Genomic DNA, 21,551 nt, shown 5'->3' with positions numbered 1-21,551 from the left:
GCAGCTGCCACCTCAGTTTGGCAACACAAACTTTCAGCCACCTTGACAATGTTCATAGAATCTCTGCAGTGCAGAATGAGGCCATTCAGTCCATCAAGTCTGCACCGACCTGCAGAAGAGCATCCCAAATGTGACAATAAAGCTAATTCAATTCACCCTGTAATCATGCATTTCCTGTGGATAATCCAACTAGCCCACACATCTTTGGTCTCTACAGGGCAACTTAGCATGGCCAATCCACCTACCCTGCATATCTTTGGACAGTGGGAGGAAACACACGCTGATATGGGGAGAATGTGCAAACTCCACACAGTCACCCAAGGCTGGAATTGAACCTAGGTCCCTGGCACTGTGAGGCAGCAGTGCTAACCACTGAACCACCATGCTATAAATGCAGCAAGTTTATCTCAATCAGACCAGTCTTTTCTCTACCCTAAAAATAACATTTAAACTCCTCTTCTGTCCTAAAGGTCACTGACTTCACACTTTGTAGAGGTACAAGGTTGAGTAGCAGCCTCCAGCACACCAAAGCAATGAACACTTCTTCAGAGCATGTCACTGCCCTAGTCAATCAAGGTGGAGTTCATGGGTGAGCTGATCCCACTCACCCAAGCAGCCTCCTGCATGTGCATGCTTCCCAGCAGGACACTCTTCCACATTGTGATCAGTTGAGTGGCATTGTAGCATTGAAGAGTTGGAATGCCATCAGATATGGTTTATAGAATCATAGAATCCCTCCAGTGTGGAAAGAGGTCATTCAGCCCACTGAGCTCATGGCTCAGTAGGATCCCTCTTGATCCTGAGTCAGAAGATTGTAAGCTCAAGTCCCAGTCTGTGATATTTGGGTACTAGGTGTAGACTGAGACTCCCAGTGCACTAATGAAGAAGTCATGGACTGTTGGAGGCGTTTTAATGGAAGACAGTTAATTGTAGAGATAATAATAGAGTAGGAGTGATATTCATAACAGCATTCAGGCCATTTCTAAATCACCGTGACCCTTAGCAGAACTTACACTCAATCTGTTTCTGAGTCTTTGTTCGTATCCAGTCTGTAGCTACAGGGGAGGTGAGAAGCTGGTGCTATCCTCTTTAGTTCTCTTACAACAGATGATAGTTGAGCCAAGTCAGCTTCTACAGATCGATAGCAATGGCCTCACTCCTGCAGCATTTTTTCAAAGAAGAGCAGGGAAGTTCTTCCCACTTCCCTGGTCAACATATATCCCTCAGCCAACATCACGAAAGCAAATTATCTTGCTGTTTTTGGCAGCTTGCTGTGCACAATTGGGCTGCAATGCAAGTCTTTCATTTTTTCATTCAAACTAAACTATTTACTGCAACATTTAGACCCGTGCTGGTATGGAGAAAACCCTGATTCCTGCACCTTAACTTTTCACAGGGACATGAGGGTGAGATCACATTGAGGAATCATGTGCCAATAACATTCTCACAGCCAACAGGTAACATTCTGGCTTTTGATTCAGAATGTTGAGGGTTTAACTTCCACTCCAGGAACTAAACTCAAAGTTGGCACTTCACTGCAGTGCTGAGGAACTGCTGCAATGTCAGAGGTACCACCATTTGCTGGGATTAAGAATATCCAAAGTCCCATCTGAATGTTTCAAAGGATGAAAAAGATCTCCTCCTAATGTTGGAATGGGAAAAAGTCCTCCCACTTTCCAGGCTAATGTTCTTCCCTTACCCAATAGTGCCAGCAAAACGTATTGCGCACCTAGGTAACGGTTGGTGGGATTCTGCTGTGACAAGGCAGCTCAATTACCTCTTGTGCAAAACTCTTAAGCAATCTTTATTTTCTCAGATACAAAGATAATTTGCAATTTTTTTGTATTACATGTCATGGCTGGGTCCTCACAGTTTGTTGCATGATATCTTTTCATGATGTGGAGGTGCCAGCATTGGACAGGAGTGGTCAAAGTCAGAAATCACACAACACCAGGTTATAGTCCAACAAGTTTATTTGAAATCACAAGCTTTTGTAGCACTGCTCTTTCATTAGGTGAAGCGCACAGGTATGAACTTCCAACCTCTTCACCTGACGAAGGAGAAGCACTCTGTAAGTTTGTGATTTCACAGAAACCTGTTGGACTATAACTTGGTGTCATGTGATATCTTTTCAGGCACAACATTCCAGATCTTAGTGTCATGGTGTATCATGGACATGCGTTCTAATCTCACTACAGTCATATCATAACTTGAATTTCAGTTCATACATCTTAAAAATTAGAATATATATTTTGACTTGGACAATTAAAAGTGGATGTAAAGTTGTTGAAGGCAGTGGTGCAGTGATAATGTCACTTACACTAACTAAATCCAGCTGATGCCTTGGAGAATTGGGTTCAAATGCCACAATAGTGGCTGTTGGAATTTAAATTTAATCCTTTAAAATCAGAAATTGTTATTGTTGCACTGGCCACGAAGGTAAAATTTAAATTGTTATTTAACTAGTGATTTTGTGATAGTTTAGTTTAAAAAAACACTCTGGAATTGGAACTGATCTCTGTAACAGTGGCTATGAAACCACTTTTGATTGTCATTAAAAGAAAAACATCTGGGTTTGAGCTTTACCCAGTCTGGCTTATCTGTGTTCCCAGATCCAGAGCAATATGCCTTCAAAAATGGCCTTGCATGCCATTCAGTTCAAGAATGATTAGTGATGAGCAATAGATTCTCGCCTTTCTATAGATGTTCATATCCCTGGATAGCATAAATGTGAAAAAAATTGATTCCAATGCCTTTTGTCTTTACTCACTCTGGATGTGGTGTGTTTTGCGTCTAGGGAGAATAGAACAGCTGAATATTATTTAAATGTGGAAAGACTGCTCAAAGCTGCAAATCAGAGGGATTTGAGGGGACACAGCAGGCCAGACAGCATCAGAAGAGCAGGAAAGCTGACATTTCGGGTCGGGACCCTTCCAATTTTTCTGAAGAAGGGTCCCAACCTGAAACATCAACTTTCCTGCTCCTCTGATGCTGCCTGGCCTGCTGTGTTCCTCCAGCTCCACACTGTGTTATCTCGGACTCCAGCATCGGCAGTTCTTATTATCTCAGTGGGATTTGAGGGTCTTTATGCAGGAATCGTAAAAACCTTGCATCCAAGTTCAGTGGGTAGTAGGGAAGGCAAATGGAATCTTGATTTCAAAGGGAATGATTAGAGAGGTCTTGCTAAAACTTTACAACACACAAGTCAGCTGACACCCAGGGAATACTGTAAACATGAGAGATAGTAGGAACTGCAGATGCTGGAGAATCCAAGACAACAAGGTGCAGGGCTGGATGAACACAGCAGGCCAAGCGGCATCATAGGAGCAGAAAGGCTGACGTTTCGGGCCTAGACCCTTCATCAGAAAAGGGGGAGGGGAAGGGGGTTCTGAAATAAATAGGGAGAGAGTGGGAGGCGGATAGAAGATGGATAGAGGAGAGGATAGGTGGAGAGGAAACAAACAGGTCGAAGAGGCGGGGATGGAGCCAGTAAAGGTGAGTGTAGGTGGGGAGTTAGGGAGGCGATAGGTCAGTCCAGGGAGGACGGACAGGTCAAGGGGGCGGGATGAGGTTAGTCGGTAGGAGATGGGGGTGCGGCTTGAGGTGGGAGGAGGGGATAGGTGGGAGGACGAACAGGTTAGGGAGGCGGGGACGAGCTGGACTGGTTTTGGGATGCGGTAGGGGGAGGGAAGATTTTGAAGCTTGTGAAATCCACATTGATACCATTGGGCTGCAGCAGGCTGCAGCAATACTGTAAACATTTTTGGTTCCCCTTTCTAAGAGCAGATATGGCAATGTTGGAGGCTGTTCAGAAAAGATTCACTAGTTTGATCCACAGTATGGAGAGATTTTCTTCTGAGGAAGGATTGAGTAGGTTGAGCTCAGAGTTTCCAAGAATGAGAGGAGACCTTACTGAAACGTAGAGTAACAGGTCGCACATTTAAGATAGAGATGAGAAGGAATTTCTTCTCTCAAAGGGTAATGAATCTGTGAAATTCTTTATCACAGAGGGCTGTCAAGGTTGGGCCATTAAGTATATTCAAGGCTGAGACATATTTTTAATCTATAAGGGGAATCAAGGCTTATGGGAAAAAGGTAGGAAAGTGGCGTTGAGGATTATAAGATCAGCCATGTTTTCATTGAATGGCAGAACAGACTTAATGGGTTGAATGGCCTACTTCTTCTATATCCTGTAGTCTTAAATGCACTCTGAAATGATATGTGCAATAGATGCTGGCTTTGCCAGTTCTACCTATGGATTAAGAGCTAATTATTTTTAAAAATTTCATTAAAAAATTCCAAGAAAATGTCAATTTTTTGGCCAGTTGCAATCCTGTATTTAATGATGTGATTTCTTTTTTTCTCTTTTTCTTTTTGTCTGCAGCTCTGGATCTTCTCCAGAGTTCCACCATCCTCTGAACATCGACCAGACAGCAGCACCTCCGAGGGATCATCAGTTGTGACCAACTATGGCACATTTCTTAAGTGAGGACTGGTGATCGGGAATGTTACAAAACAAGATATTAGCTCAATATGTAGAATGCTTGCCTCAATATATGAAGCCTGTAACCTTGAGATATAAATCCTATATTGTACTGTGTAAATGTTTTGAGACTCAATTGACACACTGAACACTTCTTGCACTTTGTCACGTTTGTGAGAAAAAGGAAAGTCATCCATTTCCTGTCAGTTTCTTCTGGCCTGAAGTTAAACTTGGGATTTGCCTAAGGATGAGTAATTGTCCTCAGAAAGCACTTGAGTTAAATTGTGAGAACTTAAGGGGACCTAACAGTGTTGTCTTAGCAGCAAAATAACACATGGGTTGCATGGAATAGAGCAGCCTAATCTCTAACTTACCATGAGAACCATCATCAGAGATTAATCAGTTCCATAGTTATACATATCTAACATTTCCCATACCAATGCTTACAGCAAAGTCAGAGGATGTTGCATTTAATAAAGACAGGTGCAATATTTAAGATCACCATTGGTCATTATGAACAATCCAACCTTTTACACCTAGTACCATTCTATGGATATCTACTTTAACCTACTGCAGTGCAATCCAACCTCTGTGACCTGCTTGATCCTGAAGTAGGTTTCGAATTGTCCCTAAAGCCCACCATTGAGGCTGCGTATTTCCACCTCTGAAATATCACACCTCAATCTCTACCTCACTTTGGTTGTCATCGAAACCCTTAGTTTTGCTTTTGCCAAGGCAGGACTCAAATCTTTTCAATAACTAGCCTCAGAAGCTCCACTCTGCATTAACTCTAACTCATCCAGGATCATAGCTCCTGCAAATTGTCAACCCATTGTCTAACTCACCTGTCATCCCTCTCTCACTGAGCTCTTGTTACTCTCTTTATCTCATCGTGGCCTTCTCAAAGTCAACAAATCTGCTCAAGCTGCATGTCAGCCCACCAACCAATCAGCCAATTGAAACATGCCAAGAATTAGCCACCAGCAGATCAGCTATCTTCAACCAGTGACTTTTCCAAGTTAACAGTTGAGCGGCATTGAGATTCCTTACTCGGTGCTTTCTGCAGAAATGTTTCAAATTGGCACACTGACTGTGTATAAACATATAAAATTCTAACAGGACTAGACAGGATGAATGCAGGAAGGATGTTCCCAATGACCATGGAATCTAGAACAAAGGGTCACAGACTAAGGATATGGGATAAACATTTTAGGACTGAGATGAGGAGAAATTTCTTCGCATGTAAGTCTGTGGAATTCTCTATCACAGAAAGCAGTTGAGGCCAAAATATTGAATATTTTCAAGAAGGAGTTAAGTATAGTTCTTAGTGCTGAAGGGATCAGAGGGTATGGGGAGAAAGTGGGAGCAGGGTAATGAGCTGAATGATTATCATGATCATATTGAAGGGTGGGACAGGCTTGAACGGTCAGTCTACTCCTGCTCCATGTTTTCTAGGTTTCTATTCATCATGAAATACTGGAAGTTACCTATCACATCACCAGTTGAGCATAGCTGATGTTTGGCTTAAATTGACGAGCGTTGATATTGGGATCCATTAAACACAGTTGAGGCTTGTATTCCATTGGGACAGTTAAAGTTTGGATTAACTATAGAAAATCCAGTGGAGTTTGACAATTTGAACATTAATGCATTTGGCCTAATTACGTAATCAACAAAAAAGAATCAGGACCTCTAACTCAGAAGGGAAGAATTAAAAGTTTGGACTTAAAATATTTACCTAGAGACTGGAACCAACAATGGACAATTCAAAAGGTTCAAGGTGGAAATCGATGTCTGGCAAAAGAGACATAGAAAGTCTGTTGCATTTTTAATCTCATCAAATAGCTCATGTCAGCCAGTCTTAAACAGTTCTGTTGTATATTTCATCCCCATCTTCATTCTGCATTAAGGAAACAAGGTGACACAAAGGGTGATAAAGTAATCCTTTCACCTCAAAGATCTACATTCAAAGTCAGATCACATATATCAGACAAGGGGTCTTTCAAATCTCTGCTGGCTGCATGAAATGAGGTATTTGGATTTGAGCTTCAGCTGAAAGTAAAATGCTTCCCAGCGATGAGCAACAACTGAAATCCTTATTCTCAACGACTGATGGAATGCATAGAACGGAATACAATCAAGAGCATTTTTCCAATTTGGCACAGGTCCTGTTTATTGGGACTGATCAGAGGGAGGCTTACTTTGCATCTAGCTGTGCTATTCTATCCCTAAGGAATGAAAATCATATGCTTGTTGTTCCAGTGGTGGATTGTAAACTTTTTCTACCATCTAAACAGGTGGGTGGGATTTTTGGTTTAATATTACATTGTTAGTTATTCACAGGATGTGGCAAGTCATTGGCCGTCCAGTTTTTTCTTGCTGATCCCTAGTTGCCATTGAGAAGGTGAATCACTGCACTCCATGTGCTGTGGGTTGACCCACAATGCTATTAGGGAGGAAATTCCAGGATTTTGACCCAGCGACAGTGAAGGAGTGGCAATATATTTCCAAATCAGGATGGTGAGTGGCTTGGAGGGGAACTTGCATATTAACCAAAGAACACTACCGTTGACATTGCAATACCCCTCAGTGCTGAACTGGGAAGCCAGCCTGAATAACTGATCAAGATTTTAAATTCAATGTGATGGGGGAATCCAGAGCTAGAGGTCAAAGTATAAGATAGTCACTAGTAAATTTGAAATGAATGCAGGAGAAACGTCTTTACCCAAGTGGAATTTTCGATGAGATGAAGTAGTTGAAGTAAATGGTACACTGACCTTTAAAAAAACTAGGTAAACACACGAGATAGAGAGGAATATTGTAGAAGGTGATGTTGATCAGGGAAGGTTGATTGGGTGCAGACAGAGTTTGTTGTGGAACATAGAACAAACTTTGACTCAATTGGGCCAAATAGCCTGTGCTGTTAACTCTCCATGGCTCTGACTCTGAAACAAGAAAGCTACCAATTGAAATGAATGATCACGTTTTGATGATCCCCCAAAAGCACAGCAGGAATTAAGTGTTAGAGATGTTACAGGATGTCTAGGGAGCAAGTCAAGGACAGGATTGATCTCTCTGTACAGGAACTCAATTGGAGAGAAAAACAACTAGTAAATAGCAGCTACCAATTTACTACTTATGTATCTGGAACTTCATTTTTTAATAAACTACATGAAAACGACAGCATTTGTCAGTGTGCTTATTTTTGATTGGAAATTTTATTTGAGCAACTGCCCAACTAGGATTTACTCATACTACACTCAGTTCTAAAAGCTGATCACATGGAGGTCAACTCTACAAACAGTCCATGAATTAGCAAAAAGTATTCACAGTTGCTAACACATTGTATACTAATCCATAATGGAGGTTGGAGCTGTTATTTTGAGAAGAACAGTGTAGAAGGAGCTTTACTCTGTACCTAACCCTGTGCTGTCCTTGTCCCAGAAGTGTTTGATGGAACAGTGCAAAGGGAATTTGTCTCTGCGTCTAACACCATGCTGTCCCTATCCTGGGAGTGTTTAATCAGGACAGTGTAGTGGGAGCTTTACACTGTATCTAACAGTGTGCTGTCCCTGTCCCGGTAATGTTCAATGAGGACAGTGTAGAGGAAGTATTACTCTGTGTCTAACAGTGTGCTGTCCCTGTCATGTGAGTGTTCGATGGAATGCTGCAGAGAAAGCCTCACTCTGCAGAAACCCTGTGCTTTCCCTGTCCTGGGAGTGTTTGATGAAGCCAATGTAGAGAGAGCTTCACTCTGTATCTAACCCGTGCTGTAGCTAATGCAGATGCCGATTGGAAAAGTTCTGTTCTTCTATCTTTGTTCACCTTGACATGTGCAAATATTTATCAATAATATAAATTTGTATGTTTTCTAAGGAACTTTTCAGAATAATGATTGATTTGATTTGATTTTAATTTTTATTGTCACATGTACTCAGGTACAAAAGTGCAGGAATACTGTGAAAAGTGTATTATGTCGCCACACAAGGTGCCATCTTACATACAAGTACTTAGATCCAGAATCTTAAGAACAAGGTAGAAAGAAAGAACAAAATTAAAAGTTAAACATTGCAGTAATTATAGTATCACATAAAACATACAAAATAGGGTTAAAAGTTACACATTGCAGACCTTCTCAGTTTTAAGTAGAAAATAAAAAAAAAAGCTGAGAGTTAAAACATTATAGTCTGTGAATGTGGCTTCCTGAATTCTTAAAGAGCAAATAAACAGTATGTGACAACAGAAAGGAACGTCCCAAACTCCAATATGAAATCAACAGCTAGATCCTGTCACTTGTTCCCTTGCACTTTGTTTTAATTCATCATTGCTCTAAAATAGTAGATGCTCCTGCTTAGAAGGGGAGAAAACGGCAGGCTCTATGCTCTCCTGATTCCAGCTTAAAGATATACACTGCTATCACAGTTACAGAGTCTATTCGCAGTGAATGCAATGACAAGATGTTGGATGATTGTCTCAGTTCCCAGGTGATCCTCAGTTTTACACCTGGAGGCCTGCAGGTCAGTGATTGAGGCTATGCAGGTGTCTTTGTCGTCTTGCTGTCACCAGTAAAGTGCAGTGTCAGGGTTTTTCAATGAGCTGCTCCCTCTGCAATGACCATGCCCCCATTTCCCATAAACAGACCTGATACCTGTATTTCAATGCTCTTCTTGCCTGGCTGCAGCCTTCAATATCCATAGATGTGTGCTTCTGCCCATCACCTAACCCAAGCTAAGTACTCACCAACCTATATTTCCCATCATTCACCAACTCCTCAACTTTAACATTCTCATCCTTGTTTTCAAATCCTTCCATACACTTACTCCTTGTTATCACTGGAACCACCCCCTTCCCTAAATCGCTCTGAACTTTCCATGTTCCTCCAGCTCTGGCATCTTGCTCTTTGATGCAGGCCATTGGGTCAATTAGCTGGATGGTTGGTTTATGATGCAGGCTGATGCCAATCATGTGGGTTCAATTCCTGCATCAGCCAATGTTACCATAAGGTGTTCTCCTTCTCAATCTCTCCCCTAGCCTGATATGTGGTGATCCTCAGGTTAAACTACCTCCAGTTGTCTCTTTCTAATGAGAGAGTAAGACTGTGGTGACTTTACCCATTGTTGGCCATGCCTTTTATTTTACTAAGCCCCTAAGCACTTGAATTCTGTCCCTGAATCTCACTCAAACTCTCTGTCTACTCTTAAGACACTTATTACTGCCTACATCTTTTGACAAAACTTTTAATTATCTGCCTAAATGTATATTTTTGTGATCAGCATTACTTTTGATTTTTGTAACTTTTCTGTGAAATATCCCAGGATGTGTTGTTATGTTAAAATGTGAGTTGACCATCAGAACTGAAAGTTGCAGCTCCACATCTTTGCACAATTTCAATAGTTAATGCTGATTGCTTTCTTATGTATTGTAAGCACTGCACCACAGGAGGACACCCCAAAATACAAGATACTTTAATAAAATACAATCTTTGATGTGTAGTCTCGCTTAAAATATTTAAAAAAGAGATTGCAGTACAGCAAGAATCAAGAAATCTGGTTACAATTCAATTTGATGATACAACATTTCTATCAAGGGTGTTCAGTTTTTGTAAAATGAGCTATCCCTCCAGCAACATTCCAAAAAACAGTGATGATATAATGGTCAGTGAAATAACTCCATAGATGCTGGTATCCCTTCACCAAGTCACCCTTTATTTACATGTGGAGAGTCGTCAACACTGACAAGTTCCCTCAGATTAAGCCCACAGACTGAACAGAACCTCTGACATTCCTGTTTATATCTTCCAGCCAGGACTCCCTGATTGGACCAGATTAATAGCCCCAATCATGGAACTCAAGGTTCTATGAGGTTCACCTGGCTGACCTTATTACAATCACTACAGCTGGGTTATTAGTTTTCTTTAAAATTCACTCACTGAAAGTGCGCATCACTAGCTATGCCAGCACTTACCACCCTGAAGGCAGTTAAGAGTTAATCACATTTCCAAAGACCTGAAGTCATAGGCAGAGCAGAACCAGGTGAGGATGACAGATTTCCCTTCGCTAAAGGACATGAGTGGACCAGAAAGGGGTTTTATATCAATTGACAGCACTTAAATGACTGCATTTAGGCTAATGTTTTAAGTCCAGGAATTTTATTAAATTCAAACTTCACTATCTATCACAGCAGAGCATGAGCCCAGAATTCTATCCTGATGGCATTACCATTAAGCCACAGTCTCCTCCACAATTAAATCAATGATAATTAAGGGATAAATATTGACAAGTACACATTAGAGACCATCTCCATGCTCCTTTGAGTAGTTCCATCCATCCAAGGGCCCAGGTTTAACATTTTACTTTTCAAGAATTTTAGTTAGGGCGGCACGGTGGCTCAGTGGTTAGCACTGCTGCCTCGCAGCACCAGGGTATTGGGTTCAATTCCACCCTCAGGCGACTGTCTGTGTGGAGTTTGCACATTCTCCCCCTGTCTGCGTGGGTTTCCTCTGGGTGCTCCGGTTTCCTCCCACAGTCCAAAGATGTGCAGGCTAAGTAGATTGGCCATGCTAAATTGCCCAAGGGTGTGTAGATTAGGTGGGTTAATAGGGGGATGGGTCTGGGTGGGATGATCCAAGGGTCAGTGTGGACTTGTTGGGCCGAAGGGCCTGTTTCCCCACTGTAGGGATTCTATGATCATGCCAACGTAGTCACATGTATAAAGGTCCCTCAGTAATGGGAATCTTCAAACTGGATTCTGTGTTCAAGTCTAAGAACTCACAACTTTCTGACTTGAAAGAAACAAACTCAGCTCTATCTGACAATAACTAACTGAACAGAGTTATAAGATTAAACAAAGTAGAAAATCCCTGAAGTTGCCCATCCAAACTGGCAGCATGGAGTGACAAGGATGAAGATAGAAGTTGGTGTTTCCAAGAAGTGGTTTCCTCTCTGCTTGAAGAGCAGAAGAAAGAATAATGCTGTCATCTTCAGCAGGCAGTAAACCATCCACTGTCAAAAGTATATTTTTACCGGTATAAGGCCAACAGATACGGTAAATGATTAAGAAGGCAAATAGCATGTTGGCCTCTATGGCAAAGGGATTGCAGTTCAGCAAGGGTAAAGAAACCTTGCTACAACTGTATGCAGTTTGATGAGAAATCGTCTATGTGCGGAACAACAGGAGATGGAAAGTTCACTTCAGTATTTACTGTGGAGAAAGACTTGGAAGCTAGGCAAAACAGTGAAATAAATATTAACGTCTTGAACACAGTCCACATTACAGAAGAGGAGGTGCTGGAAGTCTTAAAAAAGCAAAAAGGTAGATAAATCTCCTAGACGAGCTCAAGTTTATCCTAGGACATTGTAGGAAACTAGGGAAGAAATTTAAAAGGAATATGAGGGGCAACTTTTTCACCCAGAGGGTGGTTCATATGTGGAATGAACTGCCAGAGAAAGTGATAAATGCAGGTACAGTTACAACATTTAAGAGACATTTAGACAGGAACATGAATAGGAAAGGCTTAGGGGGATATGGGCAAAATGCAGGCAAATCAGACTTGTTTAGTTTGTGAATATTGGTCAGCATGGACAAGTTGGACTGAATGGTCTATAACTCTATGACTCTGTAGTGATGTGCTCATTTCTGAGGAAAATTATATTTGGCCTGGAGGTAGAACAGTATAGGTTCACTTGATGGGAGTGTACATCTAAACACTTTTTAAATGGTAGGTGGGTTTCTGCCTCTACAATGCTAACAGGCTGAGAGTTCCAAGATTCCCACCACATTCTGGATGATAGAATTTGTCTCACGTCCTCTGTAAACCTCCTTCTCCTTATCTTAAATTTATGACCCCTGTTCATTGATCCCTTCACCAAAGGCAAATGTTTCTTCCTGTCTATGCTTCTCATACCTTGATATATCTCAAACATGTCTCCTCACAATCTCCTCTGCTCTAAGGAAAACAACTCCAGTCTGTCAAGTCAGCCTTCTGAATAAACTCTCCAGCCCAGGCAACATCCTGGTAAATCTCCTAAGCATCTTCTTCTGTTGAGAGAGAAGATTGGCCATGACCATATCGAAGGAACCAATTGGTCTACACCTGCTCCATTTTTATATTTGCAACAGATGGAGAAAACCACTCTGGAACCCAGCAGCTGGTTTTGAATAAAGTGCTTATCTGTGTGAAATTGGGTTTTGTTAGAGTAGATAGAATTGACTTGACTCATTCTATGCTTTGCCCAATTTCCTTTCAATTGACTTCAGCATTGCTGACATTTTGTCGAAGCTTTTCATCCTTTACTCATCAGGACATTTCACAAGAATACAAATTCAAGGACAAAACCAACCAATCAGAGTCAACATAATAAAAACAAAATACTGCAGTTGGAGGACATCTGAAATAAAAACACAAAGTGCTAGAGAAACTCAGCAGGTCTGGCAGCATCTGTGGAGAGAAAAACAGAGTTAATGTTTCAAGTCCAATCACTCTTCTTCAGAATCAGAGTCAAACTGCCTGTTTGCCTGAAGACAGAGGGTGGTGGTTGATAGGAAATGTTCATCCTGGAGTTCAGTTACTAGTGGTGTACCTCAAGGATCTGTTTTGGAGCCACTGCTGTTTGTCATTTTTATAAATGACCTGGATGAGGGCGTAGAAGGATGGGTTAGTAAATTTGCGGATGACACCAAAGTCGGTGGAGTTGTGGATAGTGCAGAAGGACGTTGCAGGTTACAGAGGGACATAGATAAGCTGCAGAGCTGGGGTGACAGGTGGCAAATGGAGTTTAATGTGGAAAAGTGTGAGGTGATTCACTTTGGAAGGAGTAACAGGAATACAGAGTACTGGGCTAATGGTAAGATTCTTGGTAGTGTGGATGAGCAGAAAGATCTCGGTGTCCATGTGCATAGATCACTGAAAGTTGCCACCCAGGTTGATAGCGTTGTTAAGAAGGCGTACAGTATGTTAGGTTTTATTGGTAGAGGGATTGAGTTTCGGAGCCATGAGGCCACGTTGGAGCTGTACAAAACTCTGGTGCGGCCGCACGTGGAGTATTGCGTACAGTTCTGGTCACCGCATTATAGGAAGGATGTGGAAGCATTGGAAAGGGTGCAGAGGAGATTTACCAGGATGTTGCCTGGTATGGAGGGAAGGTCTTATGAGGAAAGGCTGAGGGTCTTGAGGCTGTTTTCGTTAGAGAGAAGAAGATTAAGAGGTGACTTGATAGAGACATACAAGATGATCAGAGGATTAGATAGGGTAGACAGTGGGAGCCTTTTTCCTTGGATGGTGATGGCTAGCACGAAGGGACATAGCTTTAAATTGAGGGGTGATAGATATAGGACAGATGTCAGAGGTAGGTTCTTTACTCAGAGAGTAGTAAGGGCGTGGAATGCCCTGCCTGCAAAAATAGTAGACTCGCCAACTTTAAGGGCATTTAAATGGTCATTGGATAAACATATGGATGATAATGGAATAGTTTAGGTTAGATGGGCTTCAGATTGGTTTCACAGGTCGGAGCAACATCGAGGGCCGAAGGGCCTGTACTGCGCTGTAATGTTCTATGTTCTATGTTCTCTGTTTAAAATTTAAACAAAGGCTAGTTGTTAACTGTTAATCATCCTTAACAGACGCATTCTCTGTGACAACATCTTGACAAATCAGAGTGCACTTGCCGACCATTTGTAGATTGCTTCATGAGGAAAGGCTAGACTGGCTGTGCCTGTATTCTCTGGAGTTTAGAAAAGTCTGAGGTGACTTAATCGAAACATTTAAGAACCTGAGGAGACTTGACCAGTTGGATGTGGAAAGGATGTTTCCTTTTATGGGAGAATCCAGAACTAGTTTAAAACCAAAGGGTCTCCCATTTAAGTCAAAGATGAGGAAATGTTTTCTATCCCAGAGGGCTGTGAGTCTTTGGAATTCCCTTCCTCAAAAGGCAGCGTTCACAGAAACTTTAAATATTTTTAACTCAGAAGTAGATAGAAACTTGATTACCAACAGGTTAAATCAGATCAACCATGATCTTGTTGAATGGCAGAACAGGCTTGAAGGGCCGAGTGGCCTACTCTTGTTCCTATCCAATTAGCACATAAAGTATAAATGTTGGTTTCTCCTTGCATTAATATTCTTGCAAATTGTCTTGATGAGTAAAAGATGACAAAATGTGCCTTTTACCAGCAATACTCAATTTCTGTGCTACCAAATGAAAAGCTTTTGATTTCATTGCTGCTAAGTTAAAAATCCTGGAATTCCCTCCCCAAAAGGACTATGCAAACTGTCTGGTACAGATGTTTCCACTTGTTTTGAATGGTGCCCAACCAACCTCTCAAGGAGAGCTCATCAGGAGACTGTGGGTTCAAATCCCATTTCTGACAGTTAAGCATATAATCAAGGTTGAGCCATCAGGGCAGAACTGAAGAAGTGCAACATTGTTAGACATGTTGCCTTTCGATTGAGGTGACAGACAGTTCTGTTTCACTGTTGTAACTAAACTCCAGATGTACCTTAATTGGCTGAAGTACAGTTTAGGATGTCCTGAAGTTGTGAGAGGTGCAATGAAAATGCAAGTCTTTTTTGCTTTAAAACCCAATAGGTTCATAAATGTCCATTAGGAAAGGAAAGCTGTGTCCTTGTCTGGCCTGGCCTACATGTGACTCCAGTCCTACACCATTGTAGCAGACTCAGAACCACCCTGGGAAGTGTCCTTAGTCAGGGTGAGTAGAGATGGGCACTAAGTGTCTGCCTTCCCAGCAATGCACACTCACTGGAAATGAATAATCGAACAGACATTGTGTTGGGGTGAGGAAGGACAAAATGGGGCCTTCTGCTGTGATGCCCCTCAAGGTCCAATGGTATGTGATGACGCTCATAGTCTGGGCTGACATAGGAGGGTCAGGAGGGAGTGGGGCTATTAACAGGGAGCTGAGGAGAGGAGGAAGAGGAGGGGATAGGTGATGGGAGGAATGCTGCACGTGTTTGGGGTGGGGAATGGTCGGGAAATGTTAGTTCTCAGGAAAATGTACAGCAAAAGAAAATTCTGCAGATAAAAATTCTCAGGTTGTGCCTGAACTATAATGCCAGCTGCTCACAGACATCCACGGATGGCCCAGCTAAAAGCTGTGTGTGTGTGTGTGTGTCTGTGTGTGTGTATGTGTGTGTGTGTGTTTGCGTGTGTATGTGTGTGTGTGTGTGTTTGCGTGTGTGTGTGTGTGTGTGTATTCCACACAGTATGTGAGAAATATTGAGCTGGGATATTAAATTAGCTCAATAAAGAGTTTAAACAAGACTGGACTAAGTTTCAGCTTGTTATGCTAACAGAGGGGGGAATGGGGAACTTGCTATTCAGGAGGTTGATGCAGGGGTCTAAAGGTGCATGGAGTTCACAGGGGCCTCTTCTTTGTCATGTTAATATTCCAGAATATAAAAAACACACAGACTTCTTTCAATGGACCATGAAATACAAACGATTTCTTAGGGAATGTCCATTAAAAAGTTAGAGATATGCAACAAGAGGGAGCAGAGAAAAAGAAACTGAATTAAAAGGAGGAACTGTGGCTCAAGTTTTGCGTTGAGAAAAATAACTTCACTTGATGAGGGAAAGAATATGCTTTTCGTGCTTTTGGCGAGGCAGTGTTTGGAGGTGCATATTAAAGACATGCTGCACTGTGTATACAACTTACACAAAGGATGCTATTATAATCACTGGAACTAATGCTGCGCCTTGAGAATTTAAGGATCTCCAGACAGTAAAGCATTTAATTTTGCATCAAGAACAAAGAGAAGATGGATGGACGATGGGCATGTGCACACAAAGAGCCTCCAGAATCTATTTTACATCAAGTACAATTCATAAATTAGCATCCATGAGCTGCATGAACTAGGTCTTCCACTACAGTCGCACCCCCTACTGAGTCAGTTTTGTTTCAGCTCCCAATTTTTCTTTTGAAAGGAAGGGTTTGTTGTGTTATGAAGGTTCCGCTGTGCACTGAGTCTATATTAATATCAATTATTAAACTCTAAAATGTTTTAAAAAAAGAACTGTGCCAGATGGTAATGGATGAGCAAGCCTCTAAGTTCTGTCAATACAAATAGTTTGGATAGGTCTGATAAAGAGGGAATAAGAATCTGAAGTTGGAAGTGGATTTTTAAAAATTTTTAAACTGAAAATTACAAAATGTAAATAAACGTAAAAGTGAAAATTCTGGTGTTACAGTTCAATTAGCCTGCTTGATTGGCACACCCATCCACCATCTTCTACATCCACTCCCTCCACTACCAACAATCAGTAACAGCAGGGTGTACTATCTACAAGATGCACTGCAGGAATTCTCCAAGGATCCAGTGACAGCACCTTCTGAACCTACAGCCATAATCTACAACCTACAACATGACAATAAAAGTTATTCTATTCCATTCTATTCTATTCTATTCTATTCCATCACACGGAAGGACAAGAGTTGCAGGTGACTGGGGAAATCCACTCGCTTCAAGTTCCCCTCCAAGCCTCACATCTTCCTGACTTGGAATTATATCACCATTCTATCACCGTCATTGGGTCAAAATCCGGGAACTTCCTAAACAGTGCTGTCGGTGTAGTTACCACCGACCCTAAACACTGCATTAGTTCAAGAGGCATCTTACCACCACTTGGTCAAGACCAGTTAAGGATGGGCAATAAATACTGGCACACCCAGCGACACACACATCCTATGAACAAATAAAGAAAATTATAGTATTTTTTCAAATAAATTCTCAAGATGTCAGTGCTACTGACAAAGTCCTTAGTGCCCAACCCTAGGTGCCCTGAGAAAGTAATAGTGAACCATCTTGACTTGCTACTTCAGAAGACAGTTAAGAGACAGCCCCAATTCTGTGGTGGAGTCATGTGTAGGGTATGCCAGATAAATGTGACAGATTTCCTTTCCTAAAGAACATTAGTAAACCAGATAGGTTTTTACAACAGTGGTTACTGATCGCTATTAGACTAGTTTTTTTTTAAAATTCCAGATTCTAATGAATGCAAACTTCACTGGTCATGGTGAGACAAGACACCATATCTCCAGACATTCACCTGAAGTTCTGGATTACCAGTTCGGGGCATTATCACTACACCAGCTTCTTGACAAGGGGGTGGACAGGAGTTCATAATCTGGTTAGCCATGATTTTATCAAATGGCAAAGCAGACTCAAAGGATCGCATGGCCAACTTCAGTTCATAACTTTGTATATACAGGGCCAAACTGGGTAAGGATGGCAAATTTCTTCCCCTAATGCACATTAGTGAATCATTGTGTCGGAGTTGGGATGACATGTTGCAGCTGTACAGGATATTGGTTCAGCCACTTTTTGGAATACCCGCATTCAGTTCTGGTCTCCGTGCTATAGGAAGGATGTTCTGAAGCTTGAAAGGGTTCAGAAAAGATTTACAAGGATGTTGTCAGGGTTGGAGGCTTTGAGTTAATAGGCTAAGGCTATTTTCCCGGGAGCGTAGGGGGCTGAGGGATGACCTTAAAGAAGCTTATAAAATCATGAGGGGCATGGATAGGGTGAATAGCCAAGTATTTTCTCCAGGGTAGGGGATTCCAAAACTAGAGGGCATAGGTTTAAGGTGAGAGGGGAAAGATGTAAAAGGGACCTAAGGGACAACCTTTTCACGCAGAGAGTGGTGCGTGTATGGAATGAGCTGCCAGAAGAAATACGGAATGAGCTGCCAGAGGAAGTGGTAGAGGCTGGTACAATAAGAACATTTAAAAGGCATCTGGATGGGTATATAAATGGGAAGGGTTTAGAGGGATATGGGCCAAATGGTGGCAAATGGAACTAGATTAATTTAGGATATCAAGTCGGCATGGATGAGTTGGACCAAAGGGTCAGATTCCTTGCTGTACAGCTCTATGACTCTATTTGGATACTTAAACACAACCCAATGGCTTTGTGGTCAATTGTCATAGAATCATAGAATCATAGAATCCCTACAGTGTGGAAACAGGCCCTTTGGCCCAACAACTCCACACCGAACCATCCCCCTATAACCCATCTAAGCTCCACATCCCTGAACACTATGGGCAATTTAGCATGGCCAAATTTTACTGGAATGACTTATTAATAGTCGGGTATTTAACACTGAATTCAAATTCTCAAATTATCATGGTGGGATTTGAGCTGATGTGCTCTGGGTCTATGCAGAAATAAAGCAGAAAACAGACTACACCACCATCCCCAAGTCAGCTGAGTATTCCACAATGTATGGCAACAGGAGCCACCGATAGATGTGTGACGAACCATTCTGGAAACAGTAGCAAGCTCCCTCTAGTTGGCACTGTAATCTGCTTCTAAAAATAGAGAAGAGCTTTTAAACGCAGAAAGCAATGCAGCATTTCCAAGGTTTCAAAGTAGGCCTTAGGCTCTTAACTCCCACCAAACCCCAAGAGTTGAATGTTCACTTTGGAGCATCTCTCCTCGAAATTCTGTAATCCTGGAAAAGCTGTGAGGAAAAACCCTCTGTTCAGAATTGCCTGTCACCTTCCAGCCTCCTTGCTGTCTCTTTTAGTTGCAATCTATGTGTGTCTTTTCTAAAGTCCAATCAATATCGCCTGTGGTGACCACTCCCCTCTTGTTCCTTTGCACAGGCCAATCCTTCTGACTCAAAGGCACTGAGTTGAAAGTGAGAGACATTGCACTGCCTCCTAGTCTGACTCATGCTTTCTTAAGGTCTCTTAAAAAAAGCTTCTTCACTCTTTCAGTCTTCTGTATAATAGGAAGATGGAAATTTCCAGACAAAAATAAAAGACTGAGATTCATCTAATTTGTCTTTTTCTACCTTTGTAGGAGCAACACCACAATCTTCTGGGAAGGGTCACTTGACCTGAAACATTAACTCTGATTTCTCATCACAGATGCTGCCAGACCTGCTGAGATTTTCCAGCAATTTCTGTTTTTGTTTCTGATTTACAGCATCCGCATTTCTTTCAGCTTTTACCACACACATCTAAATATAGCAACAAATCACTATCAATACGTTTACAACTGATCCAGGCATGACTCAAGGAAAAGTATCAGTGACAGTGAAATTTGCAAACTATACCTCAAAATCACAACATGTTCTGTCAATCTTTCAAGCTGCCTGTACTCAAAAATCAAACCCTCAAATCTGGCCCTATGTTAGTCTAACAGTTTGAATTCAGTTTTGGGTTAATTTAAAACATTGAATTCAACATTGCTAAAAGGAAACAAGAGGCTGAGACCTTTCTTCGGAACTAACACTCAAGAAGGGGACACCATTTTGGATACTTTCTAATCTACCCGTTCAGTGATGTTCAGTGAAGAGATGGGACTTGAATCCAGGCCTCCTGACCCAGAGGTAGGGACACTATCATTGTGATGCTTGAGGACAGTTAATTGTCAATCTGAGACCATTCTGGAAATTAAAAACCAGTGTCAGTAAAAGGCGAACATGATTTGTACGAAAAGCCCAGTGGTTCATTGAGAAAGGTGGTGGTAATGTCACTGAACTGAGTCTAGAAGGTCCAGCCAAAGTCAGCAGTAGGGGCCATCTAGAATAGAGAACTGTTCTAGTAATGACTATGAAACCATTGTTATTGAAAACTCACCTGGTTCACTAACGTCCTTAAGGGAAGGAAATCTGCTGTCCTCACCTGGTCTGGCCCATAGCAATGTGGTTAACTCATAAATTCTCGCTGGGCAATTAGGAATGGACAATAAATGCTGGCCTAGCCAGTGACACCCACAACCTGCAAATTAATTTTTAAAAACTAATGTTTCTAAGGGGCGAAAACTTTCTGCCCTTGTCCTATGTGGACCTCCATGTGACTTCAGTCCCACACTAACATGTTTGACTCTTAAATGCCCTCTGAAGTGGCAAAACAAGACACTCAGGGAAAGTGGGTATGGACAATAAGTGCCAGGCTTGTCCCCACCCCAGGCATGAACCCTTTTGTACCAAAAAGATAGAGATGAAGATGGAGCGGGGGGCGCATCTAGCAGAAAGAAAATGCAGTAGGATGAAAGATATTGAAAAGGAAAGCATATGAAAGAAATATTGAGGTGTAGGGGGAGGGACAGAGAGGAGTGGAGCAAACTAGACTTTGAGGGAGAGGAAAGGGAGAATGTAACGGAGAGGGAGTGAGGCACAGAGGGATGTTAGAAGAGACAGAGAAGAGAAAGGAAGGGGCCTGTCAAATATTATTTCATTTACTGGTTGTTCAGTCACCTACATTTCTCTGGAAACATCTAAGAAGCAGCCCAGGGATTTGACACTCGTTTGCATAGGCAGAAAAAGAGAGAGAGAGAGCATGAATGTGTTTGAAGAAGCAAGCAATTACAGATAGGCTTCCCAGTGGCGAGGGCACTGATTCCTTTTCATGTTGACGGGATGTAAGGACTACATTCTAACACTTTCCTATAGGGCTGTACTTGTCACTAAAATTTCAGATGAGCTGTGCTTTCTCCCCACTTGTGTTTGTGTGTGCATTTTTTTTTTCTTTCTCTGTAAATGGCCTAAACATCTGAGGAATGGGCTGAATGAAACTAATCTACATACATTTGTACAAAACTGCAGGATCAGGCAAAAATCCTGATGAGAACTTGCTCTGCAGCCCTTTCTGTTGAAAGTGTCACATTATATCATGGGGAACTCTGCTGCTTTTGCTTTTAGCCACCTTTGTTTTATTCATCTGGGTTTCTTCAAATATCACCTTCAGCTTTCATTCTCTCTCCATCATCACACTTCTTTTCAAATCCCTTCATGACCTTAGCCTTCACTCAAAAACCTCCTCCAGCCCCACAACCCTCCACACCTCTCCCTATCCCTGTCACTTCCTCCAGACCCACAAGGCTGCATTCCTCAATTCTGATCTTGTGCATTTTCCAATATTATTGGATCCACTATTGGCTTTATCTGCCTGGGCTGTTAGCTCTTGAATTTCCCCAGAAGGGGAAACAAGTTTTCCACATCTACCCTGTAAAGTCCCTAAAAATCTTTGAAGTTTATATTGATGTATTGATATTATGGTGTAATATATTTAGATTCTGTGATTCATGAAAAGGACTCCTAAATTC

Source organism: Rhincodon typus, chromosome 29 (assembly GCF_021869965.1).
Source record: "Rhincodon typus isolate 14 chromosome 29, sRhiTyp1.1, whole genome shotgun sequence".
NCBI lineage: Eukaryota > Metazoa > Chordata > Chondrichthyes > Orectolobiformes > Rhincodontidae > Rhincodon > Rhincodon typus.
The sequence above is the reverse complement of the archived record's forward strand: the minus strand, read 5'-3'. Positions refer to the sequence as shown.